This window comes from Mesocricetus auratus, unplaced genomic scaffold (genome assembly GCF_017639785.1).
Source record: "Mesocricetus auratus isolate SY011 unplaced genomic scaffold, BCM_Maur_2.0 Super-Scaffold_100018, whole genome shotgun sequence".
Taxonomy (NCBI): domain Eukaryota; kingdom Metazoa; phylum Chordata; class Mammalia; order Rodentia; family Cricetidae; genus Mesocricetus; species Mesocricetus auratus.
This window is the reverse complement of record NW_024429199.1, coordinates 42430745-42454963: the sequence shown is the minus strand read 5'-3', so window position 1 is coordinate 42454963 and position 24219 is coordinate 42430745. Positions and strand designations below refer to the sequence as shown.

Sequence of the window (24219 nt, the reverse complement as noted above, 5' to 3'; positions counted from 1 at the left end):
GGCTTCTACTCCTTCCCGGTGGCGGATCCTCCCAGGGGAGAGCGCTGCAAACTGGGAGGCAGCTCGCGGCACCGGCAACCCCTCCCAGGGGTGGGGACAGCCACGCGCGTTATTCTGTCAGGAGCTGTTCGGTAGGAGCCGGGGCGCTGCCCGCGCTGCGACCCCGCGTCCACGAGCCGAGCAGCCGCGCCGAGTCCGCCGCCGCCCCTTGCGCGGGGCTCCCGGCCGAGGGTGGAGGCGGCGGCTCCCGCGGCTTCCTCGGTTCCTTCTGCCCGGAGGAGCCAGCCCTAGCTCGACTGGGGCCGCCGGAGGGCCGCGGGGACACTGCCACAGACACTTGTTTGCAAGGCTCAGCCCCGGCGCGCGCGCGGCGCTCGGAGCAGGTCCGCCTCCTCGCGGCCGGGTGGGAGGCGACGCCCGCGCCTCACAGCCGGGCTCCTCCTTCTGCTCCTCCTCTTCTCCAGCGAAGCCGGGGCACCGGCTCCCCGGGGTCCCTGCCCCAGTCTCCTCGGGTTAGATCGCAAGGCTGCAGGACTGGGCAGGCCTGGCGCGCCCAGAGGAAGGCGCCTGGCTCCCGGTGACATACTTCGTCCCAGGAGCGACCGGGTCGATGCCCTCGGTGCCGAGGCGCCATGCGCTCCCGGCGGGTTTCGGGCGGCTACAGGCTTCTCCTCCGGATTATTCCCGGCAGCAGCTACCGCCTCGGGACGCGCGCATCCTCGCGGCAGCTCGCAAAACCGTTCTTGCTACTACCGGGGACCTGAGTACCCTCGGTGAGGAGAAGTGACCTTCCCTGGCCTGCCCCTCCTGGCTCTTCCTCTTCGTTCCCAGCGCCACGCGTGGCCGAGATGCTGGGGAAAGTCTACTGATACCCAGAAGAGCCGTGGAATGCCTGATGACAGAGTGATGAGCAACGGCCCGAAGCGGGCCAGACTTCGGGAGCTCCAAGGGCAGGGGTCAGCAGAGCGGTCTGTGTCCGCTCCAGCAGCGACGAATTGGGTCTCTCTTTCGGATTAAGAGTCCTTTGTGGGGGCTTTGTTTGGTTCGCTGCCACCCCTATCTTTCATCCTCTACTTCTCCCCCACAGTGCTTCCTTTTTGCTTCTGTCTCCTTCCCCCTGTGGAGCCCCCACACGGTAAAGGGACCTCACGTCTAGAAGACGCTCGCAGTGCCCCTCTCTCTCCACCCCAGCCTCGCAGTCGAGTGGACCAATGGGCTCAAGCCGAGCCGCGCGCCAGAGACCCCCAGCCACCTACGCGCTTTTGCGCTCCTGGGCTTCTGGGCCAGGTGGGAACGCTTTCTGGGGCTGTGCTCTAGGGTAACCGGGAGCAAACAGGCGCCAGGCAGCTAAGCTCGATTTTCCGAGCCCTTCTTTCTTTTCGGAGCCCGCTGGGATTTGTAGTTCCTTCTTTCGCTGTCCGGCTCTGAGAGGGAACGTGACTCGGGGACTTAAAACTACAAGTCCCTGCATGCCCTGCGACGAAGGTGGGGGAGGCAAGGTACTGGACGTTCTGGTGCCCAGCGTTTGGAGAGCAACAAAGACAGCTTTTGGGAAAGGTGCTTTCTCATTAAGGGATGGGCACCTACGCACTGCCCACCTTCTCTGAGTAATCCTCACCACAACTCTGCGACGCGCATTATTGTACACAGCTCAAAGAAACTGCTTGCCCAACACCACAAAGCTGCCCAGTGACAGAGATGGCACTGGACCCAGATCTCAGTCTTTCCCTCACAAAACACGCCTCAGTGAGCAGTGTCAAAGGGAGATAAGCTTGGCTACCCAGAGGAGAAAAAGAATGCGTCCAGCTGGGAAGTGCTGGGAATAGGAATGAAAATAAGATAGGAGACCGAATCACGGGGATCTAAAAGGCAAACGTGAATCTTAGGGGTCGAATAGGGCCTTTGCTTTGTTTAGTGAGTGGAAACAAATTCTCACTACAGTTCCATAGGCTGGTCTCCACTTCCCGACTCTCTGCTTCGGCTCCTTGCATGCTGGGACTACAGACATGTTCCACCAAGTCCAGCTAAGGATCTTGAATGGACAATTGGAATTAGCCTTGAATTATTTGAGATATATTTATGACAGGCAAGCATATGCAGAGACAATTATGTGCTTGTTAACTGGGCTATTTAAAAAAACCCTCTGGTGTTTGAAACAGAAGGTTTTGTTCTTTTCTACCCTTTAGCGGACTGTTACTCCTATTGTCTTGGTGGCCTCAGAAATAACCTTCTCTAGGGGCCGGGAGTGTAGCTCGGTGGTAGAGTACCTGCCCACTCTGAATCTCTACTAAACTGGATTTTTTTTTTTTTTTTTGCCTCGGGTACTGTTGAAAAGTCCTTGCCCTTTAGAGATGCACACTAAAAATATTTGCAAGTGAAATGATAGAAAGACTAGATTGTACTTTCAGACACTCCAGCCCATCCACCTCCCACACACGAGGAGCTGGAAGGAACAACCAGGGACTCTTGGAAAGCGTTGACCTTGGGGGATGCAACTGTATTTAATTACCCATTGCTGGGAATTGCCACAGACTTGGGGGCCTTGAACACAAGTGTACCTCAAAGCCTCTGAGGTTCAGGTATCCAAGTCTATCGAGTCTACTGCCCACACCATCAAGGTAGAGACCAGGCTGTGTTCTCATGACCTACAGAAGAATTCACTTCCAAGCTCATTCAGGTCAAAAGCTGAATTCATTTTTGTGCATGTGCACAGCAGCCTCCAGCTTCTTGCCGATTGGCCACTGGGAACTGTCCACAGCTCCCAGAGGGCATTTGCAGCTCCTAGAGGTCACCCGCAGCTCATTATCAACTTGGCATTTCCCAGAATTCTGTAAGTCAACAAGGAAACTCTGCCAGCAAGCAGGCTCTATGCAATAGGGTCAAATGGACATGTTCTATTAGCCAGAAAGCAAATCACAGTTTGCAAGGTGAAGGGATGTGGACACTAGGATAAGTCTGTCCACCAAAGTGTGTACGAAGACTTATCCATCAAGTGTGCTTATTTTTGTAATTGGCATTTCCATATAAAAGGAAAGGAATTACTTGTTTTAAAATTATGTGTGGGGGGGGGAGATGCCTCGGTGGTTAAGAGCACTTGCTGTCCTGTTAACTGTACACGCAGAGCCAACAGGTGGTGTCTTTGATGCCAGCCGTCCTTCTCTGTTCATGGTTGACTTAGTGGACTCACTAGCAGCAAGAACTGTTGTATAAACATCAGAGGTTTCCCTCATCTGAGCTTCTCAGAGCATCCCACAACCCTTCTCATTAGTTCTCAGACACCCTGAAACAGCCAACGTGAATGGTGGCCCTACTCACTGCACAAGGAAGGATGCCTTGTGGTGTCCTGTGAACATCTCTCTGGGCTGTCACGGATGTGCACTCAGGGTGGTAAGGTACCCAAGGCAAAGGAACCAAGTCCTAGGAGAACACCAGAGAACTTGGAAGTGAACACAAGACATTTCATTTCAAATAGGATTCTGCAGAAAGTCAGATACCCTGATTCTTCCCAACCCAGAGACTCATCTCATTTGCCTGCATACTCAGCAGATCTAGAAACACTTAGTATCAAAATGCAAAGGGTTTACAGTTAATATGCAAGTCACAAAAACAAAATGAGGTAAGGCAGGACTTTATTTTTTTGTTTGTTTGTTTGCTTGTTTTTTGTTTTGTTTTTTCAAGACAGGGTTTCTCTGTGGCTTTGGAGACTGTTTGGAGACTGTCCTGGAACTAGCTCTTGTAAACCAGGCTGTTCTCGAACTCACAGAGATCCGCCTAAGGCAGAACATTTTTAATGTGAAAATTTCTTATACTTCTTTCAAGGGCTGGAGAGATGGCTCAAAGGTTAAGAGCACTGACTGCTCTTCAAGAGGTTATGGGTTCAATTCCCAGCAACCACATGGTGGCTCACAACCATCTATAATGGGATCTGATGCCCTCTTCTGGTGTGCAGGTATACATGCAGAAGACTCATACATAAAATATAAGCAATTTTTTTTTAAGTTAGATAGTTTTTTCAAGGAGATTTTCTGTCCTACACAAAAATTGTTGCTTCAACACGTTTGTAAAATACTACCATACTTTGAAAGCTGGTACAACACTTAAGTGGAAAGAATGTAAGATTACTCAAATCCTACCACCATGAGTAAGAGCCATGGAGGTCATTCCACATTATTCATTTTACATATGGACACCCTCGTACACGGGTCATCTAACAAAAAATAGAGTCATTGCAAGCCTGCTGGTTTCATCTTGCATGTTTTCTTTTGGTGTGTGTGTGTGTGTGTGTATGAGTGAGTACATGTGTGCATACATGTATATGGAAGCCAAAGAGTGAGAGGGAAATAAAGGAGAGAGAGAGAGAGAGAGAGAGAGAGAGAGAGAGAGAGAGAGAGAGAGAGAGAGAGAGAGAGAGGACAGTTTCTATGACACTTTCATCAGTTACCTAGATAATATCCTCTCTGGTTTATTTCCCAGCTCAAGACCAGCTCTGAGTCACGTTTTGCACTTTGTCTTCGGACTCTGCCTCCTATCTTTGCCTTTGTTCGTCCTGGAGTCGTGGAAGAGACTGACCGCACATTTTGTACACAGTATCCATTTGGGTTTGCCTGCTGTTTCTTCACAATCGTATTCAGGAGAGCGGTGGCAGGCAGCAGGCAAAGACACCGTCCCTGGGCTGCTGTGGCCGAAACTGTGGGGTGCTGTCCCAGTTGGACTGCTGCTTCTGGGCCTCCAGGTCTCAGAGTAAGCCCACGTGAAGGTGTGGTCTATTGCCCTCTGTCTGCACAAGCACAGCCGAGCCCGGAACCCCAAATGCATGCAGATGCTTGTTCCCAGGGAAGACAAAAAGATGCACTCTGACCTCATGGCGTGCCGAGATGCAAAGGCCCAGGTGGTGCTGACGAACTGTATGGAAAGCGTGCAACAGCAGCACCTGTTCTGATGTAAAGAGAAGGTTCTTCTCCTCCTGGCAGCGAGCCCGGAGAAGACGGCAGGTGCGCTCAGCGAGGCTCTGAGCTTCCAAGTGGAGCTTGGTGCTGGGTTTCCTCGCACCCTGCTCTGCACAGCCCACACCCACTCGCTGGCCAAAGAGCCAGCGCAAAACAAAGAAGCACTCCTCCCTTCTGGAAACAGGGCTTAGTCAGAGAGTCCTTGAAGAACCCAGAGTGGATCTCAGAGAAGTTTCAGCTCTCATCGTAAAGAATGGGTCCGGGAAGCTGGTCGTGGTGGAGTCTCCTTACGTGGGAGGAAGCGGCAAGGGAACGGCTAGTTCTTGGCCGGCCTGGACCGCATGAAAGGACTGTCTCAAAGAGAAAAGGGATTTTGAGAAATGTCAATTGCTACTTCGGGATTAAAGTTAGTCAGTAAAGCAACCCCTGCCACTATTAATTCTTCTCTGGATACTGGGAATGACTGGCATTCTCTCGGCACCTGGCAAGAACAAAACTCACTCTGATGATGTAACTGATACTGTCTACCTCAAAGGTTGAGTGTGAGATTCATCATCGTCAATATCATCACCATTTTACAAGCAGAGTCTCTCTAGGTAGCCCTGGCAGGCCTTTAATTAGCTTGTAGACCAGGCTGACCTTGAACTCACAATAGACCACCTGGCTCTGCCTCCCTAGTGCGGACATTAAAGGTGTGTGCCACTAAGCCCAGTGACTGTGAGGTTTTGTTTTGGGTTAGCATGAGGAAGTGCCTGTCATGCAGTAAATGCACCGGAAGGTGTTAATTGTGTTTTTGTTGTTTTCAGTTTACTAGTTTTCACTGTGTGAATTGCAAAAAGAAGAAAATAATGTGTTTATCAGGCTGTCTGCTGATTCGTGCAGTGTTCTTAGCAGCAGCCTGATCACTACAATCCAGAAGGGGAAATCTGCACACGTCCATTCCCCTGCAAACATCTGATAAGTGTAAGCAGGTAAAATCTGAAGATCATCCCTACCTGGGGTATAAAAAAAAAAAAAGAGGGTATGTGTAATTATAGACAATTCATTAAGGAAAAGAAATTGTATATCTTTTATTTTTTTCTATTGTTTATATAATGTCTTCCCTTAATAAGAACACATTTTTAATTTGTTCTAACATAGACTAATTTCTGGGTTTATTTCTGAATGTAGCATAGCGATTTACACTTTAAAGATCTGATGTAAAGGGAAGGTTCTTCTCCTGGCATCAGGCCTGGGGAAGACAGCAGGTGCTCATGGCGAGGCTCTGAGCTTCCAACAGTAGCCCCTCAATTAACTCCCTATAATTCACTTCCTGCTCTCTGACTCAATCCCATCTTCCAGACTCATGTTAGACTTTCCCTGTCTTAACTTTGCAGTCTGACTGACATTTCTCAGAGGGATCCTCGTTTCTTTTAGTAGGAAATACATGTGTGTTTTCTATTTCTATCTTTCTAAAAAGATGAGTGCATATGTATACACATGTATATACTTTCTTCAACATCAAAAGCCATTTCTTCAAACTTATATGTGCAATTAAAATTCAAAACTGTAATCTATAGTCTGTGCTTTTTGCTTTCTATGTTTGTGGATTTATTTTTCCTCTCATAATTATCAATACATTTTCCTTAAGCCTAGAATTAAAAAAAAACCGAATTCTTGGCATTCTACCAACCAAATACCAACCTGCCAGGCAAGATGTGTCCATTGGCACAGCAGCGGCGCAGCTGCTGTGGGGGTAACCAACCATCGGTGCTTGAATTCAAGGCCTGATTAGGAAGAGTTAACACATGTCTAGTACCATAAACCAGTCAAAACTTGTGAATAAGAAGTCTTGGGCCGGGGGGGGGGGCAGGCGCCGCTACTGCCGCTTTGCTAAACTGATACAACATCAAATCATCTTTTAAGTATTTGTGTTCATGCTCACAGACAAGGACTCAATTAGAGAAGCAGTTAGTGGAGGTGAATGCGGGCATCCTTGACTGTATGAGATACTGAGATACTGAGAATGAAAAATGCTTGAAGTCTCTGCCCTAGACAAGACTTTTCTACCACTCCCTTAAGGCTCAGGGGATGCTGTGGAAGACAGACAAGGACAGCAAAGTCATGGTAATCACGAGCTGACAGCACTTGTGACTACAGAGCCCATACAGGTTGCACCTGCCTGACAGTAAGATATGGGTGGGGGAGGGGTTCACAAGACCCCACCGTTTATTGGCATCTAGCAGACTCTGGGGAAGAGGAAGGCGTGGTACCCAGTGGTGTGCTCAATGACAAACTCATCAGGCTCTACTGGATAGTTTCAAACCCGATGTCACACAGACAGTCCTGGTTAAACTCTGTGGGATGTGAACACACACACACACACACACACACACCAACAGTGATGATACAGGAAAGACATTTGTAAGGAAGAAGGGGGTTGGTAGGGATGGGAGTGACCTAAGAATAGAATGAGGAGTCACCAGACTGTATTATATACATGTGTGACATCAAAGAACAAACTTTATTTAATAAAATATATCTTTAAAGGTTTCAGAATTGGTAACACATACCACCACGAAAAAAAAAAACCAAACCAGAAAAAACTAAATAATTAAAGTTCTTTCTCATTTCAGACAACGACAACAACCAAAGAGTAGACAGCTGCTGTGGTTTCTGATCCCACGGTTTCCTTGTGTGCATTCGTGTTCATACGTGTTCACGTGTTTGCAGGGGCAAATGCACATGCGTGTGCCTGCATGTGGAGGATAACCACAGGTGTTGCTCCTTAGGCACCACACACCTTTCTGAGGCAGTCTCACTGGCTGGAACCTCCACAAGAAGGCCAGGCTCGTGGCCCCCAAGGGATCTGCCCATGTCTGCCTCTTCACAACAGGGTTACAAACACACACCTCACCATCTGAGCTCTCCCCTAGCTCCTTCCTAATTACAGTTTCCGACCAATTGGGTCTTGCAGTCTCTTGGCTGTCTGTTATCAGTGACCCCTGGCAAGATGGCCCCAGTCAAGGAGAACTTGGGAGAGCAAGGGGGTTACAACAAGGAAGTGAAACTGATATTCACCAAACGGAAAACCTGTGTTACTCAAAGGTCTTACAGAGGCTAAAGGTCACTTGAGGTGATAACTAGGGAGTCTGGAGGAGTGGAGACAGAGACAGAGACAGAGACAGAGAGAGAGAGAGAGAGAGAGGAGAGAGAGAGAGAGGAGAGAGAGAGAGGAGAGAGAGAGAGAGAGAGAGAGAGAGAGAGAGAGAGAGAGAGAGAGAGAGAGAGAGAGAGAGAGAGAGAGAGAGAGAGAGAGAGAGAGAGAGAGAGAGAGAGAGAGAGAGAGAGAGAGAGAGAGAGAGAGAGAGAGAGAGAGAGAGAGAGAGAGAGAGAGAGAGAGAGAGAGAGAGAGAGAGAGAGAGAGAGAGAGAGAGAGAGAGAGAGAGAGAGAGAGAGAGAGAGAGAGAGAGAGAGAGAGAGAGAGAGAGAGAGAGAGAGAGAGAGAGAGGAGAGAGAGAGAGAGAGAGAGAGAGAGAGAGAGAGAGAGAGAGAGAGAGAGAGAGAGAATGAGACCAGAGAGACTAAATTTCTACTCGTGCTTATCCTTTGAGTATTCTTCAGGGTTATGGACAGGTTAGTTTACAGAAAACACCTGCAGAGGGGAAACAGTTTACATGGTTGCTGGTACAGCTCAGTTAGCAGCTGTGGCACGTTGGTGTTTGTGTTAGTGAAGTGAGAATCAAGGGACTGTATCAGAAACAGCCACACAGAAGGGGAAGTGTTAGCTGAGCCAAAGATGGTGGGGATGACTAGGATGTAACAACTCATGTTGGGCCTACACATGGATGCCAGAGCAACCACTGCATTAAACGGACAGGACAGCATCCTGGCATTTCCCCAGTGTTAGGCGGGAAGCATCAAATTCTCCATCATTAAATATGATGCCATTTTTAGGGTTTACAGATGCCCTTTATGAAACTGGGGAAATTGTCTTCTATTCCTGATTAACGGGGAGTTTGTGTTTGTGTTTGACTATTCCCAGATGTTCTTTCCACACCTGTTGACAGGATTAATTTTCTCCTTTATTCACTAAATATGAGGAATTGATTGAAAATTGAAGACTGAAAGACAGTTTCACATTTCTGAGTGTTTGGGTTTGAGCGTGAAAAATTTCCCCCAGGCTCCCTTTGCCCCCAGAGGAGGACACTGCTCTAGGTTATGGACCCTTTTGGAGATCTTTAGAATGTAGGGATGGGGTCAGTCCTTGCGCTCTGACAGCCAAACAGTATTTCCTGTTCGTTCTCTGCCTCCTGACTCAGGGATGCTGGCAAGCTCCACTACTGCTGCCACACAGTCCGCTGCCGCTGATTCTTTTTAAAGATTTATTTTGTTTTCTTATTATTTATTACATATACAGTGTTCTGCCTACATGCCAGAAGAGGGCACCAGATTGTGAGCCACCATGTGGTTGCTGGGAATTGAATTCAGGACCCCTGGAAGAGCAGTCAGTGCTCTTAACCTCTGAGCCATCTCTCCAGCCCCCTTAAGTTGATTCTTGTTGAGTATTTGGTCACAGCAATGAGGTATTCCTTCCTTACTCAAAAAAATTTTTTTTTGCTTTTTCATAGAGTGCTAGAATTTACTACCTTGGGGGGTGGATTTGATATCTATGTCCATAAGGATAACTGTATAATTATATCGCCCCTTTCAAATATCTCAAATACTGGTTCCAGGATTTGTTTAGCCTCATAAATCAGTATAAGAATAATCCCTCATCTACCTTATTGAAAAAGCTATGATAAGATTGTTATTTCTTAAATATTTGACAGAATGTTTAATCAATTCATTATACCCTAGCATTCTATTTCAAGTTAAGATTTACTATCAAAATTTTGATTTATCTTTTAAAAAGAACTACTCTGGTATTCTGTTTTGTCCTGTTTCTTTTGGCAAGTTATGGTTTTCAAATTTTTGTTCTGTTTAAGTTATTGGGTATATTTATACTGTTGTCCATAATTTTCTGCTACTTTCCATTTAATGTCTGTAGATCATTGACTGCAAATTTGTCATTTTTACCCCGCCAGTCTTGCTAGAGTTTGGCACTTTTGTTAATTTTCTTAGAAGCCTAACTTTGGGACAGGAGCTTGGTGTGTGGCGGCGGCAGCACGATGGAACTTGTCAACCTTTCTGAGTCCCTAGAGAAGTGTGACTTCTCCCTTTCCTCATTTCTGTGTCTTCTCTTTTAGATCCCGGCTAAAAGCCTAAGCAAGCTTTCTCCTTGTTCTCAGAGGCACCCCACTCCCACGCCCCTGACATGCCAGCCACGCTTTGCCAGCAGTGCTTGCCCGCCTCTATTGTTGAACACGTTGCCCCCCCCCAGCTCCAAAGTGCATGGCTGCTTTTGCTTTTACCTTTCTCCATCTGCCTCCACTGGGCAACTGCTGAGACTAGCAGCTGACCTGCCCTGGTGTTTTTTTGTCTCAAATTCTAATGAGATTGCTCTTGAGCTTAAACGAGAGAGAGAGAGAGAGAGAGAGAGAGAGAGAGAGAGAGAGAGAGAGAGAGAGAGAGAGAGAGAGAGAGAGAGAGAGAGAGAGGAGTCATCTCTCAACTGGTTCCTACCCTGGAAGTTTTCTGTTTTCTAGGGTTACATTTTCTTGCTTCTTTACATGTCTTATAATTATTGAGAGTCAAGACTTCATTTCTGCTCGAGTCCTGCTGTTGAGTGTCCCCAAAGGCCCATATATTGAGGACCTGGTCACTGACTAGAAGCAGTGGGGGAGGGGGCATAAATCTTGAAGAGACTGAGCCTGGTAGAAAAACATAAAGGCTAGTCATAGCAGGTGGGTGTGTCCTTGAAAGGAACTCCTGGGAACTTGGGCCCCCTCCTTTCCCTTTGCTTCCAGGCTGCCACAAGGTGAGCGGCTTCCTCTCCTAGCTGCTCCCTGTCTGATATGCTGTCCTACTACAGGACCGCAAACAACGGGCCAGCCCGCCTGGACCATCGTCAAAACCAACCTTTCCTCAGTTGAGTTGATTGTCTTGGGTGAATTGGTTGCAGCTGCCTGAGCATGTCCAGGTTAGCTTCACTGTGAAGGTAGAGTAATTTAGTCCTAGAGTGTTGCCCTCTGGAGCTTGCTGAAGGACTAGAGAATGCCCGAATACTCATCTTATCTGGCGCTGCTACACAACCCAAAAGCAGCTGACTCCTGTACTTCGTTCCATTTTCTACCTGTTTATACGGGGGTGTGGGGCATGCATGTAGTTACTTTCGTGGCCTGCAGTGGAATCACGTGGCAGGCTTTATAAATGTCCCGTGGATCTATACTCCACTATGCCATACAGGGACTACCACATTGACTTTCCTCTTGTGGATCAGTAGGTTTCCTCAGGCCACTCCTCTTCCAGGAGATCCTTCTCGATGGTCCAGAGGGAAGGGGCCTTGTGCCAGCTTCCTGCTTGGATGCTTAGAGGATCTAAGGCTAGCTCTAGCCCTTGAAGCATAGTTGTAACATCAAATCGGAACAGAAGTTGGCAGTTAAATTGGAATTGGAAGGGGACAGTGCTGACTTACCCAAGCTGCAATTTTTTTAACCAAACTCAAATTGAATATATATGATCCTTTTTATATCCAAATAAACATTTGCTGAGTATAATTTAACACAGAAAATTAATTTTGTCACTTTTATTCAATGTGCATCCAAATACAATCCCTGAACAAGATCCTTTGTTGTGTGTGAATTTATAATTAAACACATGGCTTTTTAAATGTCTATTTAAGGGTAGCCATTGCACAGTTTAGGCTTTGGATAAGTGCTATGAGTTGAACGTCTCTGTCCTTCCCTTCCCAGTTCCTATGCTGTCGATCTCATCCTAACATAATGAACAGTCTTTTGGTGGATATAATATATAATGAATGGATATAACACATAATTACATATAACATATAATGAAGATATTTGTAAGTATGTCATTGGGTGGAGCCCCATGAATAGGATTAGTAATATAACAAGAAATATGAGAAAGCATAGTTTATCTGTAACCATACCTATATCTTTATTCCGCTATGAGCTCCCATCCATTCGAGATCAATGAGAAGGTGACTGCTTGAAAGCCAGGAAGACAGCCCATCCAGGAACAAAATAGTTTGGTTCCTTGGACCTGGACATGTAGGTTCCAGAACTGTGAGGAAAAAATGTTCCTTAAACCACTTGGTTTATGATGTCATGACAGCAGCTTGGACTGACTAAGAGAATGAGATTTCCTCAGACCTCCTCCCCACTGCCTTGCAGAATATTTGGTGAGGAGGAAAGACCACCATTGCTAACCAATGCCAAAGGCTGCCGAGGAGGTGAAGCAGAGGTGCCCCTGCACATTGCCTCCTTCTAGAACACTCTGTGTGGAAAGGCATGCCCAAGGCTACCTGAAGCATTGTTTCCAATCTAGAAACATCCTGCATGTCTATTTGTAGGAGACTACATATAAGAAAATGATGACTTGTTTACATGGTGGAACAGTGTATGAGTGAAACAAAATATGTTTTTAAAAGATTTATTACGTATACAGTATTTTGTCTGCATGTATGTCCACAGGCCAGAAGAGGGCACCAGATTTCATTATAGATGGTTGTGAGCCACCATGTGGTTGCTGGGAATTGAACTCAGGACCTCTGGAAGAGCAGTCAGTGCTCGTAACCTCTGAGCCATCTCTCCAGCGCCGAAACAAAATATTTTTTAATGTAAGAATTTTTCAATAACATTCAGTGAAATGAAGGATTTTTCTGGAGGCTATATATTATGATGTTTTTATATTAATCATAACAGGATATATTGGGATGTATTGTTTATGGTTAAATACACACATGCTGAAATCTGAAAAAAATTCAAGGGATGCTAAATATAAAAGTCTGGATATTTGCTATTTCTGCAAGGCTGGAGTGGAGGAGGAAGAAAAAGAGGATTAGAAATTTAAATTAAATGTAATGTTTTGTTTTTTAAGATGCACAGTGGGTAGAGGGGAGATCATTATATTTTTATTATATTATTATCTAAAGCTTTTAAATCCCAGCAATGTTTCTTAATTTTAAAAAAGACTATGCCTTTACTTTCATACTCCAATTTGTTTTGAAATGAGTAAAAATGTTTTCAAACACTGTATTGTCTCAGACAAAAAAACTTCATCCTCTGCAAATCACCAAACGTAGGGGGAATTCCCTCTTGACGCTTCCTATCTTGTTGGGCCTAAGAAAGGCTTGGATGCAAGGCCCAGTGTAAGCTCCTGAGCCTGACTTGAGTTTTGGGCTCCGATGTGAGGCCTAGTGTAACCTCTTCAGCCTGGCTAGAGTTTAGCGACCTGTGTCTAACCTGTAACCTCCACGTGGGGGTGACTCAGCCAGATCTGATGAAAGATTGCCCCCTGCCTAGCTACCTGCCTGCTTGGTGGAATACTATTGGCCCTTAATTCCTCACGTCACCTTACCCTATTCCAAGATTCCCATCCCCTACCTCAGTCCTATATAAGTTCCTGTGGGTTGGAATAAATCGAGATCCTGCTTCGACAGACTCCCGACTCAGTGTGGTTTTTTCTCCCTGGTAACTAATGGGGGGAGGGTCTGAGTCATCGACACTCACCATCCTGCTCAGCCCCCCAGGAAGAGGCCGGCTGGACCGGCCCTTCCCCCGCTCTCCCTGCAGGGAGGACCCAGCACTATCTTGAAACTAGTGAAGTCCTTTCTCGCCTTGTTCTGTGCGGCCAGAGGAGGCCTGTGCTCGTACTGAGACGTACAACAGTTGTTTTGTTATAAACAGAGTGAGCCATAGGGTTTGGGCAAACACAGAGTGGTTATACACGAATACTGGAAACCTTCTGAGATGTTCCACCCTGCCCGTGGGCGAGGCCATCACCACTCTACCCTGCCCATGGGCGAGGCCATCACCACAAGCTCCACCCTGCCAAAGGGCGAGGCCATCACCACATGCTCCACCCCACCGCATGGGCAAAGCCATCACCCCAAGAAAATCTAAACCATCTTCCTTGATTTCAGTCAGCATCCATCCTCCTGGCAAAGGGGAAAGTGGGTAATAGAATCCCATTTTTTAGTTGTTGTGTCTTAAGAGTGACAAAGATCCAGGCTATCTTATTGATGCAGATGTTCAGAAACTTGGGGGCAAAGCTTTTAAAAAATATATCTTTAGGCTGTACTAGAAGAGCATGGAAGAGGGGAGGCCGGAAGTAAAGAATCGAAAGAAGCCCGAGGGTCACAAACGAAGGAGACTTTGAACCCTCTAAGCGTTGAGCTCCACCGTAAGGCAGCAGGCTGCTGTCAGCGGACTTCACACAGCTCCATAGAGTCTGAGCATGCGCTGTAGACTACGGGAGCACAAAAGGGTGAGATCCAGTCTCTGAGACCGTGCAGGGACCAAAACACACCTGAGGGTTCTTGCACAGGCATACTCCACTAGTGATGGAGCCCACAGCAGGCAGAGGATCACAGGTGAAGGAATGGCCACTAGTCGGCAGATCCCCGGGGGAAGCTGTCATTTACCCCAGGTCTTTCCTGAACCTCTACTCATCAATCAAAAACATTTTACCCCTGAGGATGATAGAAATCTAGAAAGATACTGTTTAAACACTTGGGGGGGGCGCAGGGGAAGATAATCTAAATGACCGTGAATGAAGATTCACATTAAACAATGGTATCTGTTATGGGATGGATTTTTGGCTCAGCAATATAAATTCATATATTCAAATTCTGGGGCTGGAGAGATGGCTCAGCCGTTGAAGACTAGGCTCACAACTAAAAATATTCAAATTCTGCCCTCAGGACTCAGCATGTGACTGTATTTGGATATAAGGCTCTAAGGATAGTGGCCCCAATCATTATCTTAGACATACGCAGAGAGAAACCCATATGGAGACATGGAAGATAGCCAACTGCAAACCAAGAGACACCTTTGAAAAATTAAGCCTCTTGACACTTTGACTTCTAGCCTCTAGATCTGTGAGCAGACAAATACTTCTGTAAGTCACCCAGCCAGTGAAACTTAGTTCTGTTAAGGTAGCCCCAGCAAATGAATACAGTGTGGTACCCTAAGTGCCCGCTGCACAGCCTGTATCTGAGAATGTGGCGAGGGTATCGGGATTGATGACACAGAGACCAGAAGGCTCCTCAAGAAGGCTCTCCTTTATTCCTACCCTGGCTGGTTATTATATACCCTGACACCAGAGGCAGCGGTGGGTGAGTCAGAAAGAGGCAGTTAGTCTTTGGAAAAGGTCGAGGTCAGGGGCTCCTGTGGGCCAGCCCTTTTCAGGAACTTATTGCCCCTGTATTGTTTTTAGTAAACATGTTTTTAGTAAACATTGTCTTACAGCTGCCTGGTCCCAGGCTGATGGGGAAGTGGGTCTCTGGCCAAGGTCTGTTGTCCCCACACTAAGTGATACTAAAAATGATACATTGCTCTCTAAGTGTATCCATTATGGTTTGACTATGAAAACAGCAGGAGTGTTGAAAACTTGGTCCCCGGCCGGTGGATCTGGTCTTTGAAAGGTGATTGGATCATAAATGCTCCTTTGAAATCAACAGACTAACCCGTAGATTAGTAGCCATAATTGTAACTGCTTAGGTTGGGAGGTGAGAAGTAATTGCTGAGGCTGCATCCCTGTCCCAGACCCCTCTCCGCTTCCCCATTGCCATGAGGTGAGGCATCTCTGTTCTACCATGGGATGCTGAAAGGGTGCATCAGCCTCTGTCAGGCCACGGCAAAGGAGCCAGCCTAGCATGGGCTGAAGCCATGAGCCCAAATGAATCTTTCCTCCTGCTGAGCTGTTATGCCAGGGATTTTGTCACCGAAATGAAAGGAAAATGTAAGCAATATTCAGACTAAACTATTGGATTTTTTTTAAAGCAGGCTGCAGCCAGGTGTAGTGGCACACGCCTTTAATCCCAGCACCCAGGAGGCACAGGCAGGTTGTTGTTTCTGAGTTTTAAGCTAGTCTGCTGTACCGAGGGAGCTCTAGACGAATAAAGGCTACATGGTGAGACCCCATCTCAAAAAAAAAAAAAAAAGAAATAAAAAGCAGGCTGCTACATGTGCACAGAATGACATAATCTTTATCAAACTACAAAGTTATTCATATATAGATGGATAACTAATATTTAGGTTCAGAATTATGCGTCTGCATGTTTTAACTTTTTAAAATATAGCTTTCCTGTGGTTGGCCCAATATTTTTGTTGTTGTTCTGTTTTATTTCATGTTACGAGACCAGGCTCGCCCTGAATTTACATCCATCCATCTGCCTTTGAGGAGTACACCACCATACCCAACTTGGCCTATGATTTTTTTTTCTTTTTTTCTTTTTTTGGTTTTACGAGACAGGGTTTCTCTGTATTGTTTTGGAGGCTGTCAGTCCAGCCCAGCCTCGAACTCACAGAGATCTGCCTGCCTCTGCCTCCTGAGTGCTGGGATTAAAGGCGTGCGCCACCACCGCTCGGCTTTTGGCCTACCATGCAAATGTATGGGTTCCGTACGAATGACTATAAAGAGCAATGACAGAATGAGCTCAGGGCAGAACCTGGAGGAATGAAGATACTGAAGGGACAGAAACCAGCAAACCCAGCAAAGGCACATTAGTCAGAAAGAGAAAAAGTCAGAGCAGAGTTCCAAGGAAGCAGGGAAAGGGCAAAGCTGTAAAGGGAACGGGGTGTTAAACCCTGCTCAACACTGCAGAGAAGAGCCTTGTGGAAACTGATGGGAGAGTGTGGCATCACCGTCCTCTGCAAACACTGGAAGGAGGAGGGGTGGGTGAGGGGCAGGCAGTTGGGGGTTGATGGAAAGAAAGTGTAGCAGGGAAAGCAGACAAGAAACCCACAGATAGTGAGCATAATTGGAGACCTTCAGGTACCGAAGCCGGTCGTCATCATTGGGCTAGGAATAGCCTTACAGGATGCAGAGATGATGGTTGCCCTAGAAACCCTAGGAGGAGTGCCTTAGCAACGTGTGCTGATGCGCTGTGCTGAAGATGTTTTTGGCCCCATCCTAGTTCTATCTGTCAATTAGCCTGTGGTCTCTGCTTAATGGGAAAGATGTTTCAATAACCTGCAGCCTTGACAGTGAAATCACTGAGCAGCTCCTTCGCAATAACAAAGGTGATGGTAGCTACTGATACAATTTGCTGTTGGGAGACTGCTCTAATGAGACAAGAAAAAAAGTCATTTGACCACCGCAGAACCTACTTCCTTGTCTAGTTAGTTCTCTAACCTCTAGCCGGGCAACCTTAGGGTAAGGACGCAGTGAAAACTGATCGGAACAGGTGTGTGGGGGAGGGGACTTGGAAGGTGGGCCAGACCCTGCTTCCTTTTAACTTCCGTTCTCTGGCTAGTTCTGAAAAAGCCTGCCATACTTTCCCAAATATACCCTCATTTTTTTGTTTGTTTGTTTGATTGATTGATTTTTCCGAGACAGTGTTTCTCTGTGTAGCTCTGTGGACCAGGCTGGCCTCGGACTCACAGAGATCCTCCTGCCTCTGCCTCCCGAGTGCTGGGATTAAAGGCCTGTGCCACCAACGCCCGGCTGACTCATTTTGTTAAACCTTTACATAATTCAAAGTAGACATTATCACTCTCTTCTTTTGACTCTTTTAAAAATATTTATCGTGTGTGTGTGTGTGTGTGTGTGTGTGTGTTAATGAGTGCAGTGCCTGAGGACCCCAGAGGCACCCCAAGGCTGGGGTGACAGGCTACCGTGAGCTGCCTGACATGGGTTCTGGGAACCAAACTTGGGTCCCCTTTGCAAGAGCAGTGTCTGCTTTCAGCTGCGGAGCTGTCTCCTCCACCCATCTCTTCTTACTCCTGATCCTACTCAGATAACTGGGAATCCAAATCTTTTCATCCACGTGGAAGCTGAGGCTGAGGCTGTCCTGCCATTCACCTGTCATCCCATACCCCGCTTAAGAGCAATACTGGGGTGCTGAGGAAGCCAGGCCAGTGTTTGCACTAGTCTGGGGCAACCAGAAAGTTTCTCAAAGGAGGTAGATTCAAAGTTCCAAGTTAAAGGGTGGGAGGATGCCTTTTCCCATAAGACCAAAGCATCTGTAGATCCCATCCAATCTCGGTTACTCATTCCCAGCTGTTTTCAAACCTTCCCCAAAGAGCAAGCATCACTGGTACCCCATCCTTTTATTCCTATAATCTTCTCTTTTATTTCCCTCGGGACACAGAAATACCTTAATAATACCCAGCCCTGCATATCCTCAGATGATAAAGCAGCCCTAAGTGCTAGTGGCTCTGGCAAGGATAGCCAGGCTCTAGGAGTCACTCTCCGTGGGAAATTATTTTTGCACCTGAGGTGGACAAGCTGCTGGAGGGGGTGCATGGCTATTATCTCAGGCCAGCAGAGTTCACCCTGGAGACCCTTCTGAGCACAGCTCTATCTCATGCTGCAGACGCTGGTAGAAGTCACCCCACATACTGTCAACTGCCTCAAATTTGTCTCTTGTCCCGATTAGCTTTTATTGTCTTTTTTTTTTTTTTGACACAACCTAGAGTCACCCCACAAGAGAGAGCCTCACTCCAGGGATTTCCCAGATGAGACTGACCTGAGATGATGTCTGCAAAAGATTGCCTTGATTGACGATTAATGTGGGAGGGGCAAACCCACTGTGGGTGGTACCATCCCTAGGTAGGTCCGCCTGGCTGAATGAAGAAGCTGGTGAGTGGGAGCCAGTGAGTGAGCCAGTGAAGGCACAGTACTCCCCACAGCCTCTGCTTCGGTCCCTGCCTAAGCTCCTGCCCTGGTTGCCCTTTGTGATGGACTGTGACCTGGAAGAGGAAGCCAAATAAACCCTTTCCTTCCCAGGCTGCTTTATCACAGCAACGGAATGCAAACTACAACGCTCCCTAAAGAAGAATAGAGGGACTGAGCGGTCAATTCCACATCTGTGAGCAAAGGCTCAGCCTCTCACCTTCTCTGAGCACTGATGGGAATGCCCATTTGCCAAGACATTTTCCTACTGCCTAGTACCCAAAGATGACCTGCTTCCTCCAAGTGTTTCTCTTATGGAATCTGTAGCTCTAACTGAAACACAGCAATTGGTAAGAAAGAAAGAAAAAAAAAAAGCTCGTAACTGTAATCCCAGTACTCTTGGGTCTGAAGAAAAAGGCCTGAGCCACAGAGCTTCAAGTTAGCCTGGGGTACACTGTAAGACTCTGCCTATACAACTCCATCCTCTCTGTATGTGTGTATATGTGTGTACATAAATAGATGATAGATAACTAAGTAGATAGATATAGATATGTATGTATATATGCATATATTATATATACATATACACACATACAGAGAGATGGATATGTAAGGTGTACCACAAAGAAAAAACTGTCCTCATTGAAGGCAAATCATTTCATACGAGAATAAAAGACCAAGTGTTAGTTTGTTAGCGAGATCCGCTAAAAGAAACCTCCACAGCTCAAGGTTAGAGACACTCAACAGAGAAGGATTGGAGACATCTGGCTGAAGTCAGAAGTCACAGCAGTGGCCCAGGGCGGCTGGGAGGGTCTCTGTCTCCCAAGCACATGCAGAGGAACCATCTCGCCTCCATTTGGTCACAGGAGGAGGGACACCACAAAAGACACTATGAATAGCCAAATGGCCAAACATTTCCTCTGCTATTTTAAATTATTTTGAAATCTGGATGACACCAAAGTGTCATTCCTTCCAGCTTAAAAATAACACTATTTTTATTACTGTTTCCTATGGAAACCATTTCCTTAGACACAGCGACAGCCAGATCTCGGGGGGTGGGGGGGTTATTTATGTGAGTTCCTCCTTTGGCTGGGCTTTCAGTGACATGAGCCTATGTTTCATCTCAGTGGGTTTCTCAAAGCTAACCCTGCCCTCTCCACAGAAGCCTCTCTACAGCCTCAGCCACACACTCCCAGACGCTCAGCAGCCAAGCGCACCGCTTCCCCCCCCCCCCAGAGACCAGTGCTAGGAATGTATCCAGAGCCTGATGGGAAGTTACAAAATGTGTGGTCAAGATGTCAAACGTGTCCATGTCACATAGAGCAGAGGCGCTGAGAAGACAAGCAGAGCAGGGAACCCTTATTACAGGAAGCAGATAGGGAGCGTCCCCTTCCCAGGACGCAGGCTTCTGTCAACGTGTTGTTTTTCTTTCAGGATGATGAATGGGGGCTTCCGCTTCCACCTGTGCGTGAGGAGCTTGTATCGCACTGTATTAGTCACTCGCTTCCTGCTAGCGACAATGTATCTGACAAAACAGCATAAGGAAGGCAGGGGTTATTTTGAATCTCAGTCCATCATGATGCGGGAGGGGGGGAGGCTGTGGTAGCAGGAGCGTAAAGCGGTTGGTCACATAACTCCACAGTCAGGAAGCAGGGAGTGGTGACTGCTGGGGCTTAGTTTGCTTTCTCCTTGTTATTCGGTCCATGGCGCCATCCCATGGAATGCCACCAACTACCAGAGAGTGGGTCTTCCCATCCCCATTAAGCTAATGTAGATAGTTCCCCCAGTGCCGCTCAGGAACTTGTCTCCCACCCTGCTTATGTGGGATTTATTTGTGCACATACTAACCTTCCAGGACCCCTTGCCCAGGGCAATCAAATTGCTGACTCCTTGACCCGCCCTAGGGTCTTATTTACTCAGGGGCAGCTGGCCCACCAGCTCCATGACCGGTATCATCTAAATGCCCGCTCCATTAAATTTCACACTGGGTGCCCCTTATCCATAGCTACATAGATTACCTCTCAGTGCCCTGATTGTGCCCCTTATCATAATTCTCCCAATGAGGGGGTAAATCCCCGGGGCCTCAGGGCCAACCATCTCTGGCAAATGGATGTCACTCTCTTGGGTTCCCCTACTTCCTGACCCTGGTATCAGGCTTAGGAGGGGGAAACTCAGAATGTCTAGTTTCTGACTTTTTAATCTCTCATTGGCAGCAGCCGCTCTCAATGTATTGTTGGTGCTATAAAATTTGATGAACAGGGAGCTGGAATGACTAACTGGCATCAACATGGGGGGGAATCCTCACCAACGCCCACATTTCCCTTACCTGAGTGTTCAGCAATGGTTGGATCATCTTTAGCATGGTGAGCATTCCTAGTATCCGGAGTAGTATTGGGGTCGACATGCCTGATGCACCGTTCGGGGACCCAAATAGGCTTCTCACTTCCTGGAGGGAAAACACAAACAGCCCCTCGGACCCTAGCTAATAGGGGGGTGGGTGGCTGCCATTTTCCTGTAATCAAATCCTTCCATCTGACCCATCCCAAGGACTGGGAGGGTTTGTTCCAATGTCTCTCCATAGCAGACAAATTATTACGGTCTATGGTCAAAAAATTTAAAATGTAAAGTATGGTGGATAACTGAATATTGGGGGAGGTAACATACTCCCCCTTTTTTATTTTCTTAAAATACTGTTTGAGAGTGGCATGGGTGTGCTCCACAATAGCCTGTCCTGTGGGGTTGTGAGGAATACCAAAAGAATGGACAATGTGATGTTCCCTGCAAAAGGCAGCAAAGCGATTGCTGGCATAGGCAGGGCCATTGTCTGTTTTTAGGGCATCGGGAACGCCCATGTAGGCAAAGGCCTGCAGGCAGTGAGAAATAACATCTTCTCTCCTGAGTGGAGAGAGGCAAAAATCAGTTTAGAATACGTATCCACCGAGACATGCATGTATTTTAATTTCCCTGCCTGCGGGGAGCTGAACTAATAAGGAACGAACCTGGGAGGCTGGAAGAACATATGGAGAAGTTTCTAAAGGTCTAACAATGTTGGCAACATAAACACTATCAGTATATAAATTAAAAGGCATACGCCTTTAATCCCAACACGCCTTTATGAGGGAACATCCAGGGTTGAAAATTGGATTGAAAATGGGTGAATAGCCGGGCGTTGGCGGCACACGCCTTTAATCCCAGTACTCGGGAGACACAGGCAGGCAGATCTCTGTGAGTTTGAGGCCAGGCTGGACTGACAGCCTCAAACAATACAGAGAAACCCTGACTCAAAAAAAAATTGGTAACAGTAAAGAGGTACTGGTATTAAGTAAAGAAAAAGAAAAAGACAAAGGTATATGGAATGAAAAATTTTGTTTGTATTTAAATTCTATTTTGTGAGTCATCTCTAAAAACTTTTGGCCAAAAGCCTGGCCTCTCCACCTTGCATCTACAGAGTTACAAGGAGTAGGTACAGCTGTACCCCATGACTGTAGCTCAAATGGAGGAATGATAAAGAACATATAGGACTTTTTGCCCTTTTTAGTTCAAGGATTGGCTGGAGTTGTTCTTTTACATAAATTTCAAATAAGGGAGTTTCATTTCAACAGACTAATCATGACCTAGGAAAAAAGGATGACCGAAAGATGCATGTTCTGAATGTATGGTGTGGCCACACCGGTATGTATGAAATGTGATTGTGAATGCGTGAGTGTGAACTGCTTATATGATTAAAAGGATACTTAAATCCCTTCAAAAATAGTTAAAAAGCTACCTAAATTGCTTTATATATAGCCAAAAGGAACATCCAGCCAGTCTGTTAATGTTTTAACAGAAAAATTTAAGATGCAAATGAGGCCTTGTCAGCTAGTGAGAGCTCTACAGGCTAGATTGGGAAAGACTGCCCACAGACTTCAAATAATTTTCAAAAGTTATTTGGACACAGTATAGTTTACAGTCTTTGAGTGATTTTCAGAAGTTTTTGGGAAATATTTAAAGTATATGTCCTTTTTAATGGGCATCTACAAATAATCTAAGTAGGGACCCCAATTTACCTAGATAGTTAACCAAGGAGGGTAGACAAATCCTTCTACTGGTATGGTCCAGCTTCAACAGTTCAAAAAAATTTTTTTAGAAAATAAAAAATGGGGAATAATGTCCCCAGTCCCCACATGACTCATCAAATAATACACTCCTCATTTAAAAATTTTATAATGTGAATGCCAGTGAGCTTCAGATAGATTCTGGCATGATGGAACTTGAGCAACCATTGCTCAGGTCAAATGGAGACATCCATACACTAGACAGTGGAGAAGACCCTAATTTGGGGTCGAGGGCATGTTTGTGTTTTCTTGCAGGAAAAGAATAAAGCTTCGGCAGCTGTCAGACCATTTAGTGAGATGCATGGAGCAGAGAAAAACTGGACCTGAGACCATGGGAGCCTACCTAAGCCAGTTTGAGTGAGATCTCCTAAATCAGTGTTCCTGACCCTTGATGTCATCGAATCTAGAGCCCAAGAAAGCAAGAAAACAGTCGGTTCGAGATTTCCAGTTTCTCAACAGACCTGCTGCATCAACCTTCCGGACCCATGAGTTTTCATCGTGAAGCCAACAGAGAAAAAAGGACCCATTTAAAATATTTGGACATTGGTATGGACTATGATGAGTGACAAAAGCCTCTTTTCAGTAATTGAACAGGACATGGTCACTTGAAATATCAGACTTGATGGTTCCTGTTTCTGGAATCACGACTAGGCCAGTGTATTTTTCTGGAGAAATGCAACTTGTCCTAATGCGACAACTATTGTTCATATTTTTCATAATGTTACATGTGTAACATCAATGATTGTACCTAATGTATCTGTGCAAGTGCACTTTCTAAATGCTTTCCTGAGCAGATCTTGGAACGATTGTAAACTTTATCAAATTGTAAATGTAAATCATATGCGGGTTACCCTTGTAACAGAATGTAAATCACGTGCATGTTACCCTTGTAACAGATGAAGGCTGGTAGAATGTTATGGCCCAGATCTGGTGATGGGTACGGTGATGGAGAGGCGCTATGTCAATGGGGGTCCTGGAAATGGTGGCAGTGGCGGTAGGCATTCTGGCTTTATGCCGAGCTCAAACGTGCCTTGTTCCAGAGGCAAGAGATCCGTAACCAAGTATTGCTTAGCTTAGCCCATGGCAATCCCGATAGCCATGAAGGTTGGTTACAGATGATTTAAGGTTGGGGTGACTCCGTTGACGGGCAACCCGTGGGGAAGACCCCTCCCACCTAAGACAGGGGTTCAAGGTCCCCCGAAGATGGGCAAGGGAGGGTGACCTTACTTGACCTAAGCCAGGAGTGCCTCATTTGAAAATAAAAAGGGGTGAATTGTGGGGACACCAGACCTTGAGCAGAGACCCACTTCCCCTTCTGCCTGGGAGTAGGCAGCTGAAAGACAATGTTTACTAAAAGAATGTTTACTAAAAACAATACAATGCCCGGGGCAATAAGTTCCTGGAAAAGGCCTGCCCATGGAAACCGCCCTGACCTCGACCTTGTCCAAAGACTAACC

At 46.5% G+C, this 24219-nt stretch overlaps 1 long non-coding RNA gene across 1 annotated transcript; it reads right to left on the bottom strand.

The window, feature by feature from the left end:
* Positions 1 to 16018: 16018 nt before the first annotated feature.
* On the bottom strand, positions 16019 to 21057 carry LOC121132930. The gene is made up of 2 exons (XR_005869653.1): positions 20995 to 21057; positions 16019 to 20193 (listed from the first exon to the last, which is right to left on the bottom strand). It is a non-coding gene; the product is annotated as an uncharacterized LOC121132930 (long non-coding RNA).
* Positions 21058 to 24219: the final 3162 nt, after the last annotated feature.